Source organism: Tursiops truncatus, chromosome 10 (genome assembly GCF_011762595.2).
Source record: "Tursiops truncatus isolate mTurTru1 chromosome 10, mTurTru1.mat.Y, whole genome shotgun sequence".
NCBI classification, from domain to species: domain Eukaryota; kingdom Metazoa; phylum Chordata; class Mammalia; order Artiodactyla; family Delphinidae; genus Tursiops; species Tursiops truncatus.
Genome location: NC_047043.1, coordinates 89,202,242 through 89,224,847, shown reverse-complemented (window position 1 = coordinate 89,224,847; position 22,606 = coordinate 89,202,242). Strand labels below are relative to the sequence as shown.

General features: G+C 38.3%; 1 protein-coding gene across 1 annotated transcript in view; it reads right to left on the bottom strand.

The window, feature by feature from the left end:
• Positions 1-20,758, bottom strand: part of CNTN4 (contactin 4) — an 817,087-nt gene extending 796,329 nt beyond the window's left edge. Inside the window, exons 1-2 of the mRNA XM_019947613.3 lie at positions 20,612-20,758; positions 11,135-11,175 (exon numbers count right to left, since the gene is read on the bottom strand). The gene's annotated coding sequence lies outside the window, so the exon portion shown is untranslated. The remainder of the gene's footprint in view (positions 1-11,134; positions 11,176-20,611) is intronic.
• Positions 20,759-22,606: the final 1,848 nt, after the last annotated feature.

Sequence of the window (22,606 nt, the reverse complement as noted above, 5' to 3'; positions counted from 1 at the left end):
TTCTCTGGATGTGATACCATAAGCTTGCTTCCAGTGATTCAACTTTTCATTTTTCATAGCACTTCTTTACCTCCTGCACAAAACTGTTCATCAATCCCTCTAAATAGTGCTGGTGACAACAGCTACCTGTATCTTGGCTATTTAAGGCCCTGTGCGATTTTTTAAGGTAGCTTATTTAAAACAGTAGATGATTCTGTTTTCAGCAACGAATATTTTCAGTCCCATCAGAAACTCCCCCATGCATTAGGAGGGCTCAAGGGAATACTTTCACCATCTGCATCTTTGCTTGTTCCACACATATCTCATTTCCCCATTACAACAAATCCTCCTCCTGAAATTTAGTTGGATTTCACCACATGCAGCCAACACAAATGTCAACAGGCTACAATATGCTATGTTATGGTGTCAGGAGAATACATGTTGTTCTGCCACTTTAACAAGCTTTTCCCTTTACATATCCACCAAGCAGCTATTCTCAGTGTTAACCTAAGAGAGTGCTCAAGCTTATCATCCCAACTTCCAGATATGATGAATGACCAAGGCAAAAAAAACAAATTTGTTAAGGAAGCAGCCCATATAAAGCTTGTAAAGCTTTGATTGATCATGTTTACCCAATGGATACAAATGTTACTGGTCTTAAAAAAAAAACTGGGGGGGGGGGTATGTTTTGTTTTCCTGTCCTTTCTGAACATGGCTTTTTCCGACCAGCATCTGCTCAGGCTTACACAATGGAATGGTATGGAATAGTGGTTACCAGTGATTTTGTATAAATAAAATTGATTCATTTTTCCTAGAATGTGTGAAAGTGGTCTACCTACAAGTAAGGAAATGTTCCATTTCCTTTTCAGGGCTCTTTGTTGCCTGTATTATTCGGGTATATACAAACTAAAACACTTTGTGTTAATAAACCAAAGTTCTTGAGTTTGGCTCTGGAGCCAAATATTAACTAGCTTTCTAAATCATCTCTAGCACCCTATTTAGCCCCCTCTGTGCCTACAATAAAAATTCATCCAGCTAATCATTTATGGGGCAGAAAATTTTACAGGCGCTCAGTTTACAGCACTAAACAGTTCAGTCTCTGCTCTGATGCCGCTTACATCCTAGGAAAGAGACAATAAATAAATACCTCGGGGGGGTGAAAAGTGCTATGTAGCAAAGAGAACAAACAGAGGAGGTACAGACACTCTTCTAGAGATGATGCGCCAGGAAGGCCTCTCTGACGAGAAAATATTTGAGCAGAAATCCAAAGAAGTAAGGGGCCCAGCCATGCAGGTATCTGGGGGGAAGATCAATCCAAAAAGAGGGGACAAGTGTATAAGCCGTGAGGAACCTGAAGAGAACACTGAATATTAATGTGTGTCAACACTCTTGCAAGACTTTAGTAAGGCATTTATTATCTTCAAAGTACCACACTGTCTGCCACTTCTCTGTCTGGATTTGGGTTGCTATTTGTTCCCCAAATATAACTCAAAACAGAGGACACTGTAAAGCCCAGAATAACTGCTGTCACTCAACTAATATGTACAGAACAACTCATTATCGTTCGCCCCATAGCTCAGTTTTAGAGCCATTTTATCATAGAGAATACAGTCCTTAGCAATTTCCCATTTAATCAAAAAGATACCTAATATGACAAGAAATCCCCAATCCGGATTACAACATCGGCCAAAGAGAAAAACAGCCATTTCCCCTGCAAAACTGATTTCAAAACTATCATTATCCATCATCATCATCATCAATCAGAAGAGGCAGCTGCTTTGGAAGCATTATTTTAAGTCCGTATTTAATGAGATGACAGCTTAACCTTCTCAGGGCAGCAGAGTAATCCCTCCTTCCAACCCCAACCGAGTACAGAGAAGCAGATTTGCTCGAATGTAGAAACTGGCTTTCATCTGATTTCATAAACACACAATGGCATTTGATGATTTAATAGGTACATAGATTTTTCTTTTGAACATTCAACATTCTATCAGGGCTGGTGAGGCCTGTGTAACTCAAGGATTACTGCAGTCACTACATCAGCAAGAACTTATCAACAGAACTGACTGTGCACGATGGCCAGGGAGAAAGCTATCCACGCAAATATACCTTCCAGAGCAAGAAGAGACACTTGACTAAATACATAGCGGGACACAATGTGCATGTGCTTCACACATGATAGACATTTCTTTCCCCATTCTATGCTTGTATTTAACTGACCTCCTCCTCTCACTGTTCATATCCATGCCACAAAGCTTTTCATAGCTCTATGTATGTATTTATACCACTTACTCAGCCTGCAAGGACCATCACCAACATCTATATATGTTCACATCCCAGCCATAGTCACTGAGGAAATTTCATCACCAAGCCCTTCCATAAAACTATTCCTGGAACCCCAGAGAGAAGTAAGTTTGGCCTTCTCTGAATTTCCCGTCAGGCTTCATTCTATACCTCTTTTAGGAACTCATCTTGTATTCTACCTGATAGTAAAGTCATTTGCTTGTATCTATCATCTTGTTTTTCCTATTAATGAAAAAAAATATTTATGGGCAATTATAATAGGAGTGTATCTTTTTACTTACTAAAATAGTCTTTCTCTATTACAGTGTTACAGAAATGTGTGGTAAATTAACAAATGCTACATATCCCAATTATGTTGCCCCTTCAAACAAATATCCTCAGTTAAAAACGTGCCTTCCATCATTTCCATCATAGCTAAGCGCCAGAATCAAAGTAAGTATCTATGAAAGCTACTTAAAGCAAATGTCAAATACAGCAGTTTCATTATGCAAAAGACATTTTTTAAATATAATGGCAAAAAAGTCTCCCTATTAAAAGTTTCCTTTCAGAATAAGAGGCATTAGGAATTTTTTTTTTCATTATGATTCCCACAACAGCTAGCACACTGCCTTGATGACAATTTGTTGAATGAATAAGTAAATGATTGCATGATTATGCACACATTACTGTAGCTCAGACACAGCATGTCAAAATTTCAGGGAGGGGAGATGGCTGAAGGAGGAGCATGTCCAAGATAAGCAGGGAGTACAGGTTGAATTATAGGAAAAATGGAAAGGAAATAGATCAATACTGTTGTTAAACAGCATCTTAATAGAGAATATGAGGTTAAGAATCGTATCTGTACCCAGATAAAATAATTAGGATTACTGACAATCATTAGCATCCAGGAAGGTGTTCATCTAGAGAATGGGACAGTGTAAGAATGTGAGAGTGTGGGCGAAAGAAAGCACCCACGCACACACATGCGTGTGTGCCTATGGGCCTGCCCATGGCTGTGACGTCAGAGGAAGGGGTGGGAGCAGAAGGCTAATTCTCAGAAGGCATCTCTACTTACTACTGAGAGGCGTGCACTGAGTCATAAAAAAATATGAAAACTGCAACATCGTTAGACAGCTCGTGATTAATGATAGGATACCTAGTTAAAGGGAGCTGAAAGGTATATCGTTTTTCATGACATAGGACCAATGAGACTCAATTAATAAAATGAAATATTAAGTTAAATTTAGAATTTTTCACCACACAGTCATTTCTTTGAAGAAAAAACTATGTGCACTCATTTTTATTGTTTCCGAGTACAACGGTAGGAGTTTTAAAAACATGTACAGGGTAAATTACTAAAACTCAGTGCTCACAGCGATTTTCTTTTGCCTACTTCAACGTCTGTACTTCTGAAGAACAGTTACAAGAGTTTCAATGCACTATGAGCTTTTAAGAAATTAATTATAGCAGGAGAATCACATGCAGATACAGTGTGCACACTGCCACTGCCTTTTTCTGAAAATATGAGAACTATCATGTGGGAACCTATCGATTGTGATGCTTCTCAACCTGCCTATGTCATGCATCTTCACGTGCCAGAAAGTACCTGGCACAAAGTGGTTACTCAGAAAGTATCTGTTAAGCTGTGTTGACTATTTCATCAATATATCTATTTTTCCCTAACATTCAGATTCTAAAATGGCAGCTTAAAAACACAAATCAATTGGGGATTCCCTCAGCCTCATTTCCTCCCTATCAAGCTATTATTAGTTTATCTTCTGTTAGATCAGCAACTCCCAAAATATGTTCTATGAAATACTGGTTATGAGTAGGGGAGTGGGTCCTATCCTCAAAATATGTGAACACGTGTCTTTGAAACAGGAATATATTTTGAGCTTTAGAACTTCTTAGCTTATTTAATATACATACATACATTGTGTATATTATGGTAGATGGATTAAAATGTATATAATACATCTCAATTTGACTTGAGAATACTTTTCAATTAAAATACTGTATTGGGTTGACAAGACCTTTTCATACATTGAACATGAAATATCATGAATTATAAGGCTTTCAGCTTTGTCTCAAATATCTTCCTGTAGGCAACCAGCATATCTTAGTCTTTTTGATTGCATAGTCTTTTTGAACACAGATCATAAGGAACGTCTGTAATATGATTACTTTATAAGATAAGAATTTGAACAATGTACTTTCCACATGTCAATTCTAAAAGTTTGAGGAATAACATATCTACAAATTTCAGAATATTTATTTTGACCTTATTTTTGAGAAAGGCATTACCTTTTACTTGTCCATACTGGACTACACTGTGTCTCATTCATTCCATTTTGTTCATTTATTCACCAAACATTAAACCCTCAATACACCCCATGCATGGGCCTGGAAACTGGTCACATAAGGATGAATATAGGGCTTCCCTGGTGGCGCAGTGGTTGAGAGTCCACCTGCCAATGCAGGGGACACGGGTTCGTGCCCTGGTCCAGGAAGATCCCACATGCCGTGGAGCGGCTGGGCCCGTGAGCCATGGCCACTGAGCCTGCGTGTCTGGAGCCTGTGCTCCGCAATGGGAGAGGCCACAACAGTGAGAGGCCCGTGTACCGCAAAAAAAAAAAAAAAAAAAAAAAAAAAAAAGATGAATATAAAAGGTTTCTGCTCTAACAGAGCCCTTGTTTCATTTGAGAGAGAAAAATAAAATAACAGTAACTCAAAGCAGAGTCTGCCGACATGAGCAAGAGATGCACACACTTACAAAGTAAGGCCAACTCTGCCTTGGATCATCAGAGAAAGCTTCCAAGAGGTAGGCCTTCAAACAACGAGTTCACGAAGTATCAGAGGACAGCCTTTTGAGAAGTATGACACATCCAAAGAAAGAAACCCCATTTGCTGAGGCGTGGAAATAAAGAAACACAGAAACTTAGAAGACTGAAGTGATGAGGCAAAACTAGACCATGACCTGCTTGCCAACTAATTAATTTAGCTGAGAACTTTTGTAAGAGCAAATGTTACAGATAAGAGGGCTCAAACTTTCCATCTTTTGTCTCCAAATTACAACCATACTTGGGAATGTCCATGTGAGTAGACTTGGACTGAATTTCTGCACATGCTTAGAGTTTCGAGGAAAAGTTCATCAATTCCTCTGGGGCTGGTCTCTCGTGAAATTATGATGACCTGTACAAGGCAGTGATTCTGAGATGTACTGTATAATTAGTCTCTCACAACGCTTACTAAAGAAGAAAGGGTAACATGTCCAAATCCCCCTTTACCCATACCTAGTATCGATAATAGAGTACAAGAAGAGTCAATCTACTATTCAAAGTACATTTTTTTTTTTACCTCGGCCAATTTAAATGATGCACAGTTATGTATTTTGAATTTGTCATCTGCCTAGAACATGGTGAAGAACTGTCATTAATAAGAATCCTCCTCTAGGGCTTCCCTGGTGGCACAGTGGTTAAGAATCCTCCTGCCAATGCAGGGGACATGGGTTCGAGCCCTGGTCTGGGAAGAGCCCACATGCCGCGGAGCAACTAAGCCCGTGCGCCACAACTACTGAGCCCATGCTCTAGGGCCCATGAGCCACAACTACTGAGCCCGCGTGCTGCAACTACTGAAGCCCACGCACCTACAGCCTGTACTCAGCAACAAGAGAAGTCACGGCAATGAGAAGCCCACACGTTGCAATGAATGGTAGTCCCCACTCGCCGCAATTAGACAAAGCCCATGCCTAGCAACGAAGACCCAATGCAGCCAAAAATAAATAAATAAATTTATTTTTTAAAAAAATCCTCCTCTAAGCTCACTTTTTCATGACCCCTTTCCAATTCACCCTTCATACCTTCAATCTTTCCACCAATCTAAAATATTAGGCATATGCTTTAAGGATTTATTTTTTATGATCTTTCCCCCATGTTTGGCCTGGGTTCTGCCTCCCTTTCCAGAACACCAATGTCTTAAAAACAAAAAGAGGAAATTTAATTCTAAAGAGAACAAAGACTATATGTTGCTTATCTCTTTTTCCTTGGAACCTAGCATAATGCTTAATATATGTTCAACAGTTGATGACTATTAGATGAATGCATGGATAGATGGATGAATGAACAAGAGAACGAGAGGAAAAAAGATAGGGGAAGGGATAAAAGGACAAGTAGAAAGAAAGGAAAGGAAAGACAGAAAAGAGGAATGGGAAGTGGAATAGAAAGAAAACTTCAATTATATAAATAATTTTATCTCTATAAGTCAGGACTCTGAATTGAATAACAAAGACCCAACTCAAACTAGCTTAAGTAAAAGGGTAAATTATTGGTTTCTGTAGCTCCTAAATACCCAATGATATAGTTCAAGGGACTGGACAAAGTAGCAGGAAACAGGACCTGAGAAGACAGAAGTGGGGACTCAACTCTTTGCAGAGTCTTTCCCAGTCTCCTTGTTCACGCTCTTGTCTGGGTACCTTGGTTTAGCTTTATCTTATGGACATTAGCCTCCTTCCTGTATACAGAGCTCCCCACCCTCATCCTCATTCTCCTCATTCTCTGATGGTCCTTTTTAGAGTTTAGGCCCACACTTATTTTAATCCCTTTGTCCAGAGGAATAGGGAACTGTGAAATGGTGAAACCTGGCACACTGGCCTATGAATTTTTATCAGAATTGCTATTATATCTGTTATAAAAGATACAGCTAGGGCTTCCCTGGTGGCGCAGTGGTTGAGAGTCCGCCTGCCGATGCAGGGGACACGGGTTCGTGCCCCGGTCCGGGAAGATCCCACATGCCGCGGAGCAGCTGGGTCCGTGAGCCATGGCTGCTGAGCCTGCGCGTCCGGAGCCTGTGCTCCGCAACGGGAAAGGCCACAACAGTGAGAGGCCCGCGTACCGCAAAAAAAAAAGATACAGCTATAAGTATATAGCTGTAAATTATGCTATTGCATTTTGGATTACAGATGTTACTTTATTTTTGAAACTATGCATAGAGATAATAGACATTAAATATTAGACTAATATTTAATAAAAGAATAGTATGGTTTTGTCATCAGCTTTGAAAAAAATATCACAGAGTTCATAACAACCTTGGCTGTATCTGAATAGTATATAATTTCTGCCCTACCAATCTCACGGTGTGACATGAGGATCCAATAAGATGAAGTATGTGAATGCATACAGTAAACTCTACGAAACTACAGTGGCCATTGGAGTTGGCAATTTTGCTGTTTTAAAAATTAAGTAAGTATTAAGAAACAGAGCAAGAATGGTCAAAGAAAGCATCTATCGCCCTGTGATTTCTACCGAAGATGTCCCTCTGATCTTTGATTAAATAAATATTACTCATTTAATTCCCTTTTAAATAACTGTGTTCTCCCCAGAACCAATATACATTTTTCATGGTCTCTTGCCCAATACCTAAGACCATGCATGCAGATGCATTTTTTTTTTTCCTCGTATTTCTCAACACTTAGGAACTCTGTTTGCATTAAATAAATGATGCTGTGAGATGATTTATCCAATGAAACAGAAAACAAGAGGATAAGTGAGATCATTTTTAAAGTAGGGAGCAAAAATTATTGACCCACGACAAACACACCATGTGGGAAAAATCAAGCCGGAACCTCTACTACCTTGTCTGGTGTACAGTTTTAATTTTACAAAACAATTCAATCAAAAGTATGATTTGTGCCAAAGCAGGGAACACAGGGGAGAGAGGTACACAATCAAATTGGAGAATGGACACAGAATCTGTTAGTCACAAGGCAGCAAGATACAGATGAGCTCCAGATGGAAGGACAAGTTGACAGCAATGACCTTGAGTAGCAAATTCTGACTAGAGGGCATCTGGATGGCCTCCTGGAAGAGGCAGGAAGGAGTTCAACTAGACATAGAAAGATAAGTAGAACTTTGACAGGTAAGGACTGGAAGAAAGGGGTATCCCTGACAAAGGAAACTGAATTAAAGAAGGCAGAGAGGTAGGATCAAACACTGGGTGAAATAGCAAGTGACAAGCAGCAAGAGTAGCAGGAACATGAAATGATGGTTAGAAAAACTGAAAAGTAACCGTAGAAGATTCTCAAGGTCAGCATTATAGCTATCTATCCAACAGTATACTCAGCAATAAGATGTAGGTATTAAAAATGGAATGAATTCACTAGAATACTTATGATATTTACCACTTTCCTAATTAGTATTATACTGGCCTCTTAAAATAAGTATATCTAGCTGCTCTATTTATATGTTCATATAATTCCAATAAGTAACATAAAATATCCATTATTTTAATTGTTTATTTTTAAATATTTCCCTTAAAATTTGCTTCTACTGATTTGCATTCCTTTGAAGGGAAATAGCACATTTATATGTTACCTTTGTCAAGGCCATGCTGAAAACCACCATTTGGCATAAAAAGATATTTTTACTAATGGCATATAATCAAGCATGCACTTCATTAGTCATGAAAATTTACTGCAAATATTCAACAGCTATGTAGCAGTTGCAAAGAAAACAATGATCTTGATTTCAAACTGTAATGCCTATGATTTGTCTCATAAGACACAGGAAAAGAATTCCTGAAAAAAGAAAGATATGCAATGAAGGTTTTATTCCTATTTGATTTACAAATATTTAAAATATAGTTTTTAATACCTGGCACTCACGATGATAACTAAGTTTTCTTAAATGAAGTTAGTGTTTTAGTAAGCTTTGCTGCTTGACATTACCATTTTCACAGATGAGTTATATTTTTTCTCAACAATGAATAACTGACATGTAGGCTGATCCACATAAAATTGACACCATCTTACCATTTTTCACCTGCAAAGATGTTAATTTTTTAGATTTAACCTAAAAGATTAAAATTGTAGTATCGTAGAATCTTAAAGTTAGAAAAATGGTCTGAGAGATCTAGTGGATCCTTTGGCCTGGTTCATAAAAATCCCCTCTGGTATAAAACAGCAATCATTTGATATCTGCTGTTGGAATGCTTGAGGTAAGCTTAAAATAATATATGGATGGGAGTAAAAAGAAGCAATGAGAACAAGCCCAACACTCACATGGATCTTTCTACTTATTCACTGACTTCATTTATTTTTTTTTTAATAAAGGAAAGGAAAAACAACAAATGTCAAGCAAATATCTAACCTCACAATAGAAAAGGTGCCTGAACATTACTTAGAATTTTTTAAATGACCAGATAAAGGATATGAGGGCTTACTCTTCAGACTAAATATATAATGCATTTTTTTTCTAATTTCAAACAAAAGTAACTAAAATTAGCAATCCCTAGTTAACACTCTTTCATCTAAGTATCTTGGAAGAATCAAGTGAATTATTCAAATCTAGAAAAGGAAATCATGAAGAAAACAGCTATTTTAATGCTCTTCAGCCTGCAACCTATACAGAAGAGAGAAATCAGATAAAAGATAACCCTGAGCTAACAAGGTTTTAAGGGATTCTTTCAAAATGAGAGATTTTTCAAAATGAATCAATCCTATGTCTCCATGTCAGAGGACAAAAGGGCACAGAGGGAGGAAAGCCTGTCTTCCTAGATCCACCCAAATCCCCGAATTCAGTAAGTAAACAAAAATACTGCTGACTAGACAATCGATGAACCTTTCTACACGATTATCCCAATACATGAATTTACGTTACCCTGTCACCTCTTAATTCATAGCAGTTTTACCAATATGAAACTATTCACCTCTAAACTTCAGCTTTTTGAAGTAAGAAATGAAAGTATTTCAGGAGAAGAAGGAACCTAACAAATCATGATTTGGCACACTAACCGTACAAATGAGGAAAGTGAACTTTAGGGAAAATGAATTGCTCAAGATCCCACAGCTTGTGAGAGCATGAACAGTCTCAGAACACTTGACTCAAGAACCTCTGGCTCACTACTTCCTGTGATGGCCCAACATAGTAGGACACCAACCTCTTTGTTGTAATCTGGTCATTTTTGCTATGGGATTGGCTAATATGTGTGTCTGTGCATGTATCTCTGTGTAGCTTAGAAAGGCATTAATACAGTTAAGACTCAATTTTATACTGATTAATTAATCACTCCTAAATGGTCAGTAATCCTTTTTAAGTCTACAGATCTTCCCCATAAATTAAACTCTGTAATGCCACAGGATTATCTGCAATCGGGTAACCAAATACAAATCATGTAATTATCATGGGACTACCAAAGTACAAATTGCTAAAACAAACGGATAATTCTCCAGTATACGATGTATGCACTAAACCAAAAGGAACGAAGACAGAAAACTTTGTACAAAATATAAACATGTTAGGTTGAAAATCAAAAAAGATGATTTTTGAGATAGTTGCTATTAAGAACAGAACCATTTGATCACTAACATGACAACATATAAAATAATGTTTACAGGGGTAAGTTGTGTTCCAAAATGCACATTTTGGTAATATTAGAATTTAACATAGCAAAAATATAAATTTCATAAAATGCAAAGATTTACAGCTGAATAAATATGTGAAGGAAGACAAACAAATGCATTGTCTATTATATTTAGTTATTCAGATAATAAATTTCAGATAGTTAACTTTCCTACTTTAAAAAGTATAGTTTTTAAATGCATTGATAAATGAGATTAATAATAAAATGTTATTTGTAAATGAATTTTGAGGACCACATATTACATTTAAAATCACCTCCTATCTTATGGTTTAATATAAAATCCATTGCTATTGCTTTCTGTATATTTACATAAGTTATATATTAATCCCATAAGTCATAAGGAAAAGTAGTCCCCAATGACTATCAACATCAAAACTTTTCTACAATTCCTCAAAGATAAAATATATTTATATATTATATTACACATATATTTTTATTTAAATAAAATGGTACTTACTCCCAAAGATGTTATTCATCTCAAGTTCAATTGCATATCACCTACAAAAAAAGAAATGGATTTTAGAATAAAGCATAAACCTAGACTTTTTTTTTAATAATCAGTTGCATTCCAGAGGCATCAATGGTGTTAGAAAAAAGCCTCGATGGCACATTATGTGAGAAAAAGTTTTTCTCAGTCAATTACAGAGAACCTGATTTTACCAAGATATTCCTTAAACTGTGTAGTAAGATACCCTGATGAGCAAGAAAACTTTTGTAAGTCACGGTTAACCCATAAAAAAGGCCAAAAGGATGATCTATATTTAAATATCTGAAACGAGAAAGATACTGATAAAGCAATATGTTTAAATAAGCTAAATTAACTATTTAATTTTCATATTAAAGTCAAAACTCTGTATCGTTTGAAATTAAAGGATAAATTACATAAGATCGTAAAGAGCAACAATTAATATTCATTCCGTATAAACTACATGAGAACAATTCCCTTACCCTTGAAAACCACTGCCAAATTTTTAGAATACATTTTTTAACACTTGAAATCTAATTTATAAAAGTAGGACAAATGGTACAATTATAAAACTTTTAAATAGTATGAAGGCTCTCCAAGGTTTACAAATCCTCACTTTTTTACCCTCAAAAATTATACACTATACGTTTCTAAATTTAAACTCCAGGTGATACCGATGATAGTTTGGACTTAACACAAAAACATATTTATGTTTCTTTGAGTTCTATATTGCCTTCATACTTTCTTTTCTGAGCTCTAGATCCATGCAGCCAATTGACTACCTGACATCTCTATTTGGATACTCTAAAGGGATGTCAAACTCAATGTGCCTGTATACAAACACATGACTTCCTATACCAATCCTCCCTCCCCACTAAAGGGCCCACTTCTAGAGTTGATAGCGAACGGCACCACCATAATTTATCAAGTCAGAAAGTCAGGAGTCACACATACCTTCCCTTGCCTCTCATCGCATCAATACTCAATCCACCACTAAGTCAACCTCTCCCCATCTCTACCACTAGTTCCCTCAACCTACCATTACCTCTCACCTGTAGTAGCAATGAGCACATTCTCACTGCATTGTCTCCTGACACCACCTATGCCTTTGCTATCCATTAGCCGATATTATCACCTCTCCCAACCCAAACCCTCTTAAGATGCTTCACTGTCTTCCAATTAGGCATAAAAATAAGACCACAGTCTTTAATTGGCCTACACATCCTTGCATCATCTAACCTTTGTCAAATATTCCCAAGAGCTCACCTTTCACCACCCTCCACCTTGCTCTCTGCACCCCAGATACACTAAAGTCTTTTCAGTAGAAATGAGCCATGTTCTTTCCTATCTCAAGGCTTTTATACATACTGTTTCTTCTGTCATGTTCTTTCCTTTAAGCCCTTTCCACCTATTCACTCTGTGGAGCCCCACTTAAATTTCACTAAGAGAAACGTCCTCTAACACCTTAAGTCAGGTTCTCATAATATTCTATACTCACAGGACAGCATTTGCTTCTTCAAAGCTTTTATCACAAACTGTCTTTGTAATTGTGTCATTTATGACTACAGCCCTCACTGAACTTTAAACTAAATGATTATAGTATCTATGTTGCAGATCTCTGGTGCCTAGCATAAAGCTTCATATCCAAAATATTAGTGAGTGAAATTAAAATGAATGCCTGAAAATGATAGTTTTGGGCTTATCATTTTCACATTCCATTCATACCAAAGTATGTTGCTCTAAAAGGAACAAAACCATGTTGCGTTCCTGAGGAAAATATTTAAGATTATTAGATTATTCCGGAGTCCCAAAACAAAAGGCATGGGGTACAATACTGACCTTTATAAAATGCTAATTGCTTTTTTAATAAACCAACATTAGTTATTCTCCAGATGTAATTTGAAGAATGGAATATAGTTGGTGTGGATATAGTTGGTCTGTATAATTTATACAGAATAAAAGAACTTTATTTATTTTTAACATCTTTATTGGAGTATAATTGCTTTACAATAGTATGAGTTTCTGCTTTATAACAAAGTGAATCAGCTACTGGTGTTTTAGTTTCTGCTAAATAACAAAGAGAGTCAACTATACATATACATATATCACTATAACTCCTCCCTCTTGCATCTCCCTCCCACACTCCCTAACCCACCCCTCTAGGTGGACACAAAGCACCTAGCTGATCTCCCTGTGCTATGCAGCGGCTTCCCACTAGCTATTTTATATTTCTTAGTGTATATATGTCAATGCCACTCTCTCATTTCATCAAGCTTACCATTCCCCCTCCATGTGTCCTCAAGTCCATTCTCTAGGTCTGGGTCTTTAATCCTGTCCTGCCCCTAGGTTCTTCAAAATCTTTTTTTTTTCTTTTGGATTCTAAACATATGTTACCATATGGGATTTGTTTTTTCTCTTTCTGACTTACTTCACTCTGTGTGACAGTCTCTAGGTCCACCCACCTCGCTACAAAAAACTCAATTTCATTTCTTTTTATGGGTGAGTAACATTCCATTGTATATACATGCCACATCTTCTTTATCCATTTATAAGCCGATGGACACTTAGGGTGTTTCCATGTCCTGGCTATTGTAAACAGACCTGCAATGAACACTGTGGTACATGACTCCTTTTGAATTATAGTTTTCTCAGGGAATATGCCCAGTAGTGGGATTGCTGGGTTGTATGGTAGTTCTATTTTTAGTTTTTTAAGGAACCTCCATACTGTTCTCCACAGTGGCTGTATCAATTTAAATTCCCACCAACAGTGCAAGAGGGTTCCCTTTCCTCCACACCCTCTCCAGCATTTATTGTTTGTAGATTTTTTGATGATGGTCATTCTGACCAGTGTAAGGTGATACCTCATTGTAGATTTGATTTGCATTTCTCTAATGATTACTGATGTTGAGCATCCTTTCATGTGTTTGTTGGCCATCTGTACATCTTCTTTGGAGAAATGTCTATTTAGGTCTTCTGCCCATTTTTGGATCGGGTTGTTTCTTTTTTTGATATTGAGCTGCTTGAGCTGCTTGTATATTTTGGAGATTAATTCTTTGTCAGTTGCTTCATTTGCAAATATTTTATCCCATTCTGAGGGTTGTCTTTTCGTCTTGTTTATGCTTTCCATAGCTGTGCAAAAGCTTTTAAGTTTCATTAAGTCCCATTTGTTTATTTTTGTTTTTATTTCCATTTCTCTAAGAGGTGGGTCAAAAAGGATCTTGCTGTGATTTATGTCACAGAGTGTTCTGCCTTTGTTTTCCTCTAAGAGTTTTATAGTGTCTGGCCATACATTTAGATCTCTAAGCCATTTTGAGCTTATTTATGTGTATGGTGGTAGGGAGTGTTCTAACTTCATTCTTTTACATGTAGCTGTGCAGTTTTCCCAGCACCACTTATTGAAGAGATTCTCTTTTCTCCATCGTATATTCTTGCCTCCTTTATCAAAGATAAGGTGACCATGTGTGTGTGGGTTTATCTCTGGGCTTCCTTTCCTGTTCCACTGATCTATATTTCTGTTTTTGTGCCAGTACCATACTGTCTTGATTACTATAGCTTTGTAGTATAGTCTGAACTCTGGGAGCCTGATTTCTCCTTTTTGCATCTATGTTCATCAGTGATATTGGCCTGTAGGTTTTTTTTTTTTTTTTTTTTTGCGGTATGCGGGCCTCCCACTGCCATGGCCTCTCCCATTGCGGAGCACAGGCTCCGGACGCGCAGGCTCAGCGGCCATGGCTCACGGACCCAGCCGCTCTGCTGCATGGGGGATCTTCCCGGACCGGGACACGAACCCATGTCCCCGGCATCGGCAGGCGGACTGCCAACCACTGAACCACCAGGGAAACCCAGTTTTCTTTTTTTTTTTTTGAGACATATTTATCTGGTTTTGGTATCAGGGTGATGGTGGCTTCACAGAATGAGTTTTGGAATATTCCTCCCTTGGCTATATTTTGGAAGAGTGTGAGAAGGATAGGTGTTAGCTCTTCTCTAAATGTTTGATAGTATTTGCCTGTGAAGTCGTCTGGTCCTGGGCTTTTGTTAGTTGGAAGATTTTTAATCACAGTTTCAATTTCATTGCTTGTGATTGGTCCCTTTATATTTTCTATTTCTTCCTGGTTCAGTCGCAGAAGGTTGTGCTTTTCTAAGAATTTGTCCGTTTCTTCCAGGTTGTCCATTTTATTGGTATATAGTTGCTTATAGTAATCTCTCATGATCTTTTGTATTTCTGTAGTGTCAGTTGTTACTTCTGCTTTTTCATTTCTAATTCTATTGATTTGAGTGTTCTCCCTTTCTTTCTTGATGAGTCTGGCTAACTGTTTATCAATTTTGTTTATTTTCTCAAAGAACCAGCTTTTAGTTTTATTGATCTTTGCTATTGTTCCCTTCAGTTCTTTTTCATTTATCTCTGATCTGATCTGTATGATTTCTTTCCTTCTGCTAACTTTGGGGTTTGCTTGTTCTTCTTTCTCTAATTGCTTTAGGTGTAACATTAGGTTGTTTATTTGAGATGTTTCTTGTTTCTTGACATAGAATTGTATTGTTATAAACTTCCCTCTTAGAACTGCTTTTGCTGCATCCCATAGGTTTTGGATTGTCGTGTTTTCATTGTCATTCGTTTCTAGGTATTTTCTGATTTCCTCTTTGATTTCCTCAGTGATCTCTTCATTATTTAGCAGTGTATTGTTTAGCCTCCATGTGTTTGTATTTTTTACAGATTTTTTTTCCTGTAATTGAGATCTAGTCTCATAGCATTGTGGGCAGAAAAGATACTTGATATGATTTCAATTTTCTTAAATTTACCAAGACTTGATTTGTCACCCAAGATATGATCTATCCTGGAGAATGTTCCATGAGCACTTGAGAAGAATGTGTATTCTGTTGTTTTTTGGATAGAATGTCCTATAAGTATCAACTAAGTCCATCTTGTTTAATGTATCATTTAAAGCTTGTGTTTCTTTATTTATTTTCATTTTGGATGATCTGTCCATTGGTGAAAGTGGGGTGTTAACGTCCCCTACTATGATTCTGTTACTGTCAATTTTCCCTTTTATGGTTGTTAGCATTTGCCTTATGTATTGAGTTGCTCCTATGTTGGGTGCAGAAGTATTTACAATTGTTATATATTCTTCTTGGATTGATCCCTTGATCACTATGTAGGGTCCTTCCTTGTCTCTTGTAATAGTCTTTATTTGAAAGTCAATCTTCTCTGATATGAGAATTGCTACTCCAGCTTTCTTTTGATTTCCATTTGCATGGAATATCTTTTTCCATCCCCTCACTTTCAGTCTCTATGTGTTCCTAGGTCTGAAGTGGGTCTCTTGTGGACAGTATATAGATGGGTCTTGTTTTTGTATCCATTCAGCCAGTCTATGTCTTTTGGTTGGAGCATTTAATCCATTTACATTTAAGGTAGTTATCGATATGTATGTTCCTATTACCATTTTCTTAATTATCTTGGGTTTGTTATTGTAGGTCTTTTCCTTCTCTTGTGTTTCCTGCCTAGAGAAATTCCTTTAGCATTTGTTGTAAAGCTGGTTTGGTGGTGCTGAATTCTCTTAGCTTTTGCCTGTCTGTAAAGGTTTTAATTTCCCTGTCGAATCTGAATGAGATCCTTGCTGGGTAGAGTAATCTTGGTTGTAGGTTTTTCCCTTTCATGACTTTAAATATGTCCTGCCACTGCCTTCTGGCTTGCACAGTTTCTGCTGAAAGATCAGCTGTTAACCTTATTGGGATTCCCTTGTATGTTATTTGTTGCTTTTCCCTTGCTGCTTTTAATATTTTTCCTTTGTATTTAATTTTTGATAGTTTGATTTACATGTGTCTTGGCATGTTTCTCCCTCGATTTATCCTTTATGGGACTCTCTGCACTTCCTAGACTTGATTATTTCCATCCCCCTATTAGGGAAGTTTTCAACTATAACCTCTTCAAATATTTTCTCAGTCCCTTTCTTTTTCTCTTCTTCTTCTGGGACCCCTATAATTCGAATGTTGGTGCATTTAATCTTATCCCAGAGGTCTCTGAGATTGTTCTCAATTCTTTTCATTCTTTTTTTCTTTATTCTGCTCTGTGGTAGTTATTTCCACTATTTTATCTTCCAGGTCACTTATCCGTTCTTCTGCCTCAATTATTCTGCTATTGATTCCTTCTAGATAATTTTCCATTTCATTTATTGTGTTGTTCATCATTGTTTGTTTGCTCTTTAGTTCTTCTAGGTCGTAGTTAAACATTTCTTGTATTTTCTCCATTTCCAAGATTTTGGATCATCTTTACTATCATTACTCTGAATTCTTTTTCAAGTAGACTGCCTACTTCCTTTTCATTTGTTTGGTCTGGTGGGGTTTTATCTTGCTCCTTCATCTGCTGTGTATTTCTCTGTTTTCTCATTTTGTTTAACTTGGTGTGTTTGGGGACTCCTTTTCACAGGCTGCAGTTTCATAGTTCCCATTGTTTTTGGTGTCTGCCCCCAGTGGTTAAGGTTGTTTCAGTGGGTTGTGTAGGCTTCCTGGTGGAGGGGACTGGTGCCTGTGTTCTGGTGGATGAGGCTGGATCTTTTCTTTCTGGTGGGAAGGACCGCATTTGGTGATGTGTTTCGGGGTTTCTGTGACATTATGATTTTAGGCAGCCTCTTTGCTAATGGGTGGGGCTGTGTTCCTGTCTTGCTAATTGTTTGGCATAAGGTGTCCAGCACTGTAGCTTGCTGGTCGTTGAGTGGAGCTGGGTTTTAGCGTTGAGATGAAGATCTCTGGGAGAGCTTTCGCCATTTCATATTACTTGGAGCTGGGAAGTCTCTGGTGGACCAATGTGCTGAACTCGGCTCTCCCCACTCAGAGGCTCAGGCCTGACACCCGGCCAGAGTACCAAGACCCTCTCAGCCACATGGATCAGAAGAAAAGGCAGAAAAAAAAGAAGAAAAAAATAAAATAAAATAAAGTTATTAAAATAAAAAAAATTAAATTATTAAAAATTTAAAATAAGAAAGAAGAGAGCAACCAAACCTAAAAAACAAAGCCACCAATGATAACAAGTGCTAAAAACTATACCAAAAAAAGCAGGCAGACAGAACCGTAGGACAAATGGTAAAAGCAAACCTCTACAGACAAAAATCACACAAAGAGCATACACACACACTCACAAAAAAAGAAAAAGGAAAAATATATATACATACATATACATATATAAAAAGGGAGCGCGCAACCAAATCAACAAAGATATCTTCCAATGATAATAAGCTCTAAATACTAAATTATAATAACCATATAACCAGAAACAAATTAGATACAGGAAGCAAACCCCAAGTTGCTCCCAAAGTCAACCACCTCAATTTTGGGAGGATTTGTGGTCTATTCATGTATTCCACAGATGCAGGGTGCATCAAGTTAATTGTGGAGATTTAATCCACTGCTCCTGAGGCTGCTGGGAGAGATTTCCCTTCTCTTCTTTGTTCGCAGAGCTCCTGGGGTTCAACTTTGGATTTATCCCCGACTCTGCGTGTAGGTCACCTGAGGGCATCTGTTCTTCACCCAGACAGGATGGGGTTAAAGGAGCAGCTGATTCGGGGGCTTTGGCTCACTCAGGCCGGGGTGAGGGAGGGGTATCGAATGTGGGGCGACCCTGAGGCGGCAGAGGTTAGCATGACGTTGAAACAGCCTGAGGCGTGCCGTGTGTTCTCCTGGGGAAGTTGTCCCTGGATCATGGGACCCTGGCAGTGGCTGGCTTCACAGGCTCCGGGGAGGGGAGGTGTGGAGAGCGACCTGTGTTTGCTCACAGGTTTCTTGGTGGCCGCCACAGCAGCCTTAGCACTTCATGCCTGTCTCTGGGATCTGCACTGATAGCCACAACTCACACCCATCTCTGGAACTCGTTTCAGCGGTGCTCTGAATCCCCTCTCCTCGCACACCCTGAAACAATGGTCTTTTGCCTCTTAGGCAGTTCCAGGCTTTTTCCCAGACTCCCTCCCGGCTACCTGTGGCGCACTAGCCCCCTTCAGACTGTGTTCACGCTGCCAACCCCAGTCCTCTCCCTGGGATCCAACCTCCAAAGCCTGAGTCTCAGCTCCCAGCCCCCATCCGTCCTGGCGGGTGAGCAGACAAGCCTCTGGGGCTGGTGAGTGCTGGTCGGCACCGATCCTCTGTGCAGGAATCTCTCTGCTTTGCCTTCCACACCCCTGCTGCTGCGCTCTCCTCCGTGGCTCTGAAGCTTTCCCGCCCCCCCCCCCCCACCATCTCCGCCAGTGAAGGGGCTTCCTAGTGTGTGGAAACTTTTCCTCCTTCACAGCTCCCTCCCAGAGGTGCAGGTCGTGTCCCTCTTCTTTTGTGCCTGTTTTTCCCTTTTTCTTTTGCCCTACCCAGGTACGTGGGGAGCTTCTTGCCTTTTCGGAAGTCTGAGGTCTTCTGCCAGCGTTCAGCAGGAGTTGTTCCACGTGTAGATGTATTTCTGATGTATCTGTGGGGAGGAAGGTGATCTCCATGTCCTACTTCTCCGCCATCTTGAAGGTCCCTCTCCAGCCTCAGAAGTTACGTTCTATAGACCTTTCCCATTTGCTACATGCTTCCAGATACACGATATCCTTTGAACATGAAGTCAGACATTGACTGAGTACCTACTGTCAGTATCTCCAGCTGACAGATACAAAAGTACAGTAAGAGAGGATCAGTGTGTGGCCCGTGTGGTTGCATTGCTAATAAGCAGCAAAATGAGACTCCTTATCTCCAACTTCTGTGTACTTCCTGCTCAATTACAAAGGCTTGGCAATGATCCAGATGATGTAAACCTTACAATTTCTCCCACTGAGACCACCTTGTAACTTCATGACGATGATATTGCTGCCGCACAGCATTTTCACAATACTGTGGGTGATTCATGCTACCTTCCAGCTATGGAAGCATTCACTCAACATCCCTTAAACTCAAGTCCACCAACCTCAATTTCCCAAGCCCTTCTCCATTTAATTAAGATGGGTCTTTTCTGCATCTCCTATCACAACATTTTCTGCACTAAATTTTAAACTGGTTTACTAACACATCTACTTTAACTAAACTGTATGTGCCTTAAAACAGGACGGTGATCAATGTTTATATTCCAGCACCAGGTGCAATGCCTTCACCACAGTGGCCACCTAAAATCAGGATAGTGAGTGGTTGTGTGCAACACTTAATAAATGAATTGCCCAAGAACACGCATGATACTAGACTTCTCAATCATCAAAATTTAAAATCAAATGAGAGCATTTTGTTGAAATCTAGTTCTCTAGTTGGCATAGTAACCATTAATACATCATATGCTTATCATACAGAGACAAGTTAAAGGACTATGAAATTTGCACTGGGAAGATTATTTTTAAGTGGATATACAAAGCCTCGAAAATACAGAAAAACAATGACGGGAATTAATTTTTTAAGTTAGAAAAATAAAATGATACAGGACAATTTTAATTTCTTCAAAATTTTGACAGATTTATTTTAAATACTTACTGTAGCATGTTCAAACACAGGCTGGCATATACCCTTCCTAGATAGTTATGTGGGGTTCTCTGTTTGTGACTGCATCCAAGTTAGCTTTCATATTAATGAACTCCTTAATCTAAATAGCTTTCATGTTATCCTGTTCTGCACATCTGTTCACACCTGGATAAATGTACAAATTGATAATGTTAACATCATTAAATCTCATGCAATTCACAGTAATCATTCAATTCAAGCTCTAGTCAAAAGGTAAAGAGAATAGGGAAAAATAAATCTTTTTTGTTTCTGAAACACCCAGACTTATGGGTCTTCTTGGCCACTTTGTTCTTTTGTTAGTTCTGAGTGAGCTCTAAGACAGAAGCCCTTACCAATGCCACAGAGAAACCAAGATAAGTAACTCATTTTTTCCAAATACCTATGGCCCTTTTTCCAAGCAAAAGTAAACTCAGAGCAATACTGTTCAAAGCAAGTGAACAGGTTTTGTCAAAGCTTCAAGCAAAAAGAAAGACAAGTATCTGGTCTCCACTTAGCATAAACTTGAATCTTTTGTGACCGAGGTAGTACTGAAGATGCAATAACATGCTTTTCTGGTGGAGAGATGGGGGCTACTAAGTGAGCAAGAGAATAGAAGAGGAAAAAAAGACAAAGGCAACATGCTGTTTGTGAAGGACACACTGATGAAATGATTGAACGTCATCTGAAGTAACGATGAAGATTAAAATACAATTCCTTTATGACAAAGTCAATCAACAATGCACCTGTCTCATGCTAAAGAAAGTAATTTTACTTCCTCCTAACTCTAGGTGCTATACCCAGTCTTGTCAGCTCCATAAGAGGGCATTTAATAAATGTTTCTATCAGATATATCAGCATGAATCCCTGTCAACGACTTCTTGGTCCAGTGTCCAGAATAAAGTCACTTCTATAAGTAGTTCTGTATAAAAATGTGGTAAGCAGAGAAACTCAACAACTTGATGAAGTTTGTTAATGTCTGCTAGATGCAATAATGACCTTTTAATAAATATCTATTCCCGATTCTCTTGCCAAAAAGTAGGTCGTCATTTCAGAATCTAAAAGCTACCTGGCCAATTATCATCTGAAAATAAAGAAAACATGTTACATGCCTAAATGAGCAAGAAATCATATGGAATAACAGGAGTGGGGAGGAAAAACTGCCAACACTAATTACATCAGGTATATTTTCCAGGTAACTGTCCTTGTTTGCTTTTCTTCTTCTGTTGCACATTCACTTCTTGTTCAAACAGGGCATGGATAATTTTGAGAAAGAAGAACTCACTAGGCTCAAACCAAGGAGTTTGGACAGACGTTTCCAATAATTTCTTGGAAAAGTCATTTCTCTAATGAGCTTCTTCATCTACAAAATTACAGGGGTGAGCTAGATGACCTTGAAATCTCTGCAAGAGATAATAACTGTGATATCCAGGATGATTCTATCATACTGCTGCTTTGCTAAAAGGTTTATTAGAGAGAACACTGAAATAAGCACCCAGAAAAATGATCTGAAGATTCTCAACGGATTTCATTTCCCACGCTGTCCACACCTGTCCTCAATCACTGCAAATAATGCTTAAGTTAAGCGGTATTATGCAAAATCAAGTACTACATACTGAATTGTATCTGCCTCTTTCAGAAAGGCTATCTATGATAGTGCATATAACCATGAGGGAGAATGCAGAATATATCACAAGACTGAAAGAAAGAAAAAAAAAAAAAAGGAGGCAAAAGCTTTTTAATTGACCACTTAAAAGGTTATGTAGAGGCCAGGCCACAAGGTGAAGGTATGAAGTATGTTTCCAGTACAGAAAGCTGTCTACTAACAATGAAATGCTCAATATTCTTACGACTTTTTTGAGTGAGGAGTCTACAGCAGATTTAAGTCCTGGATCAGTTAAGAATCTGGTATGTAAAAATAAAAGCCCATCAATTCTTAGCATCCCTTTGGGGTTTCTGTGGGTATACGTGTAATAACTGTCATATCTCAAA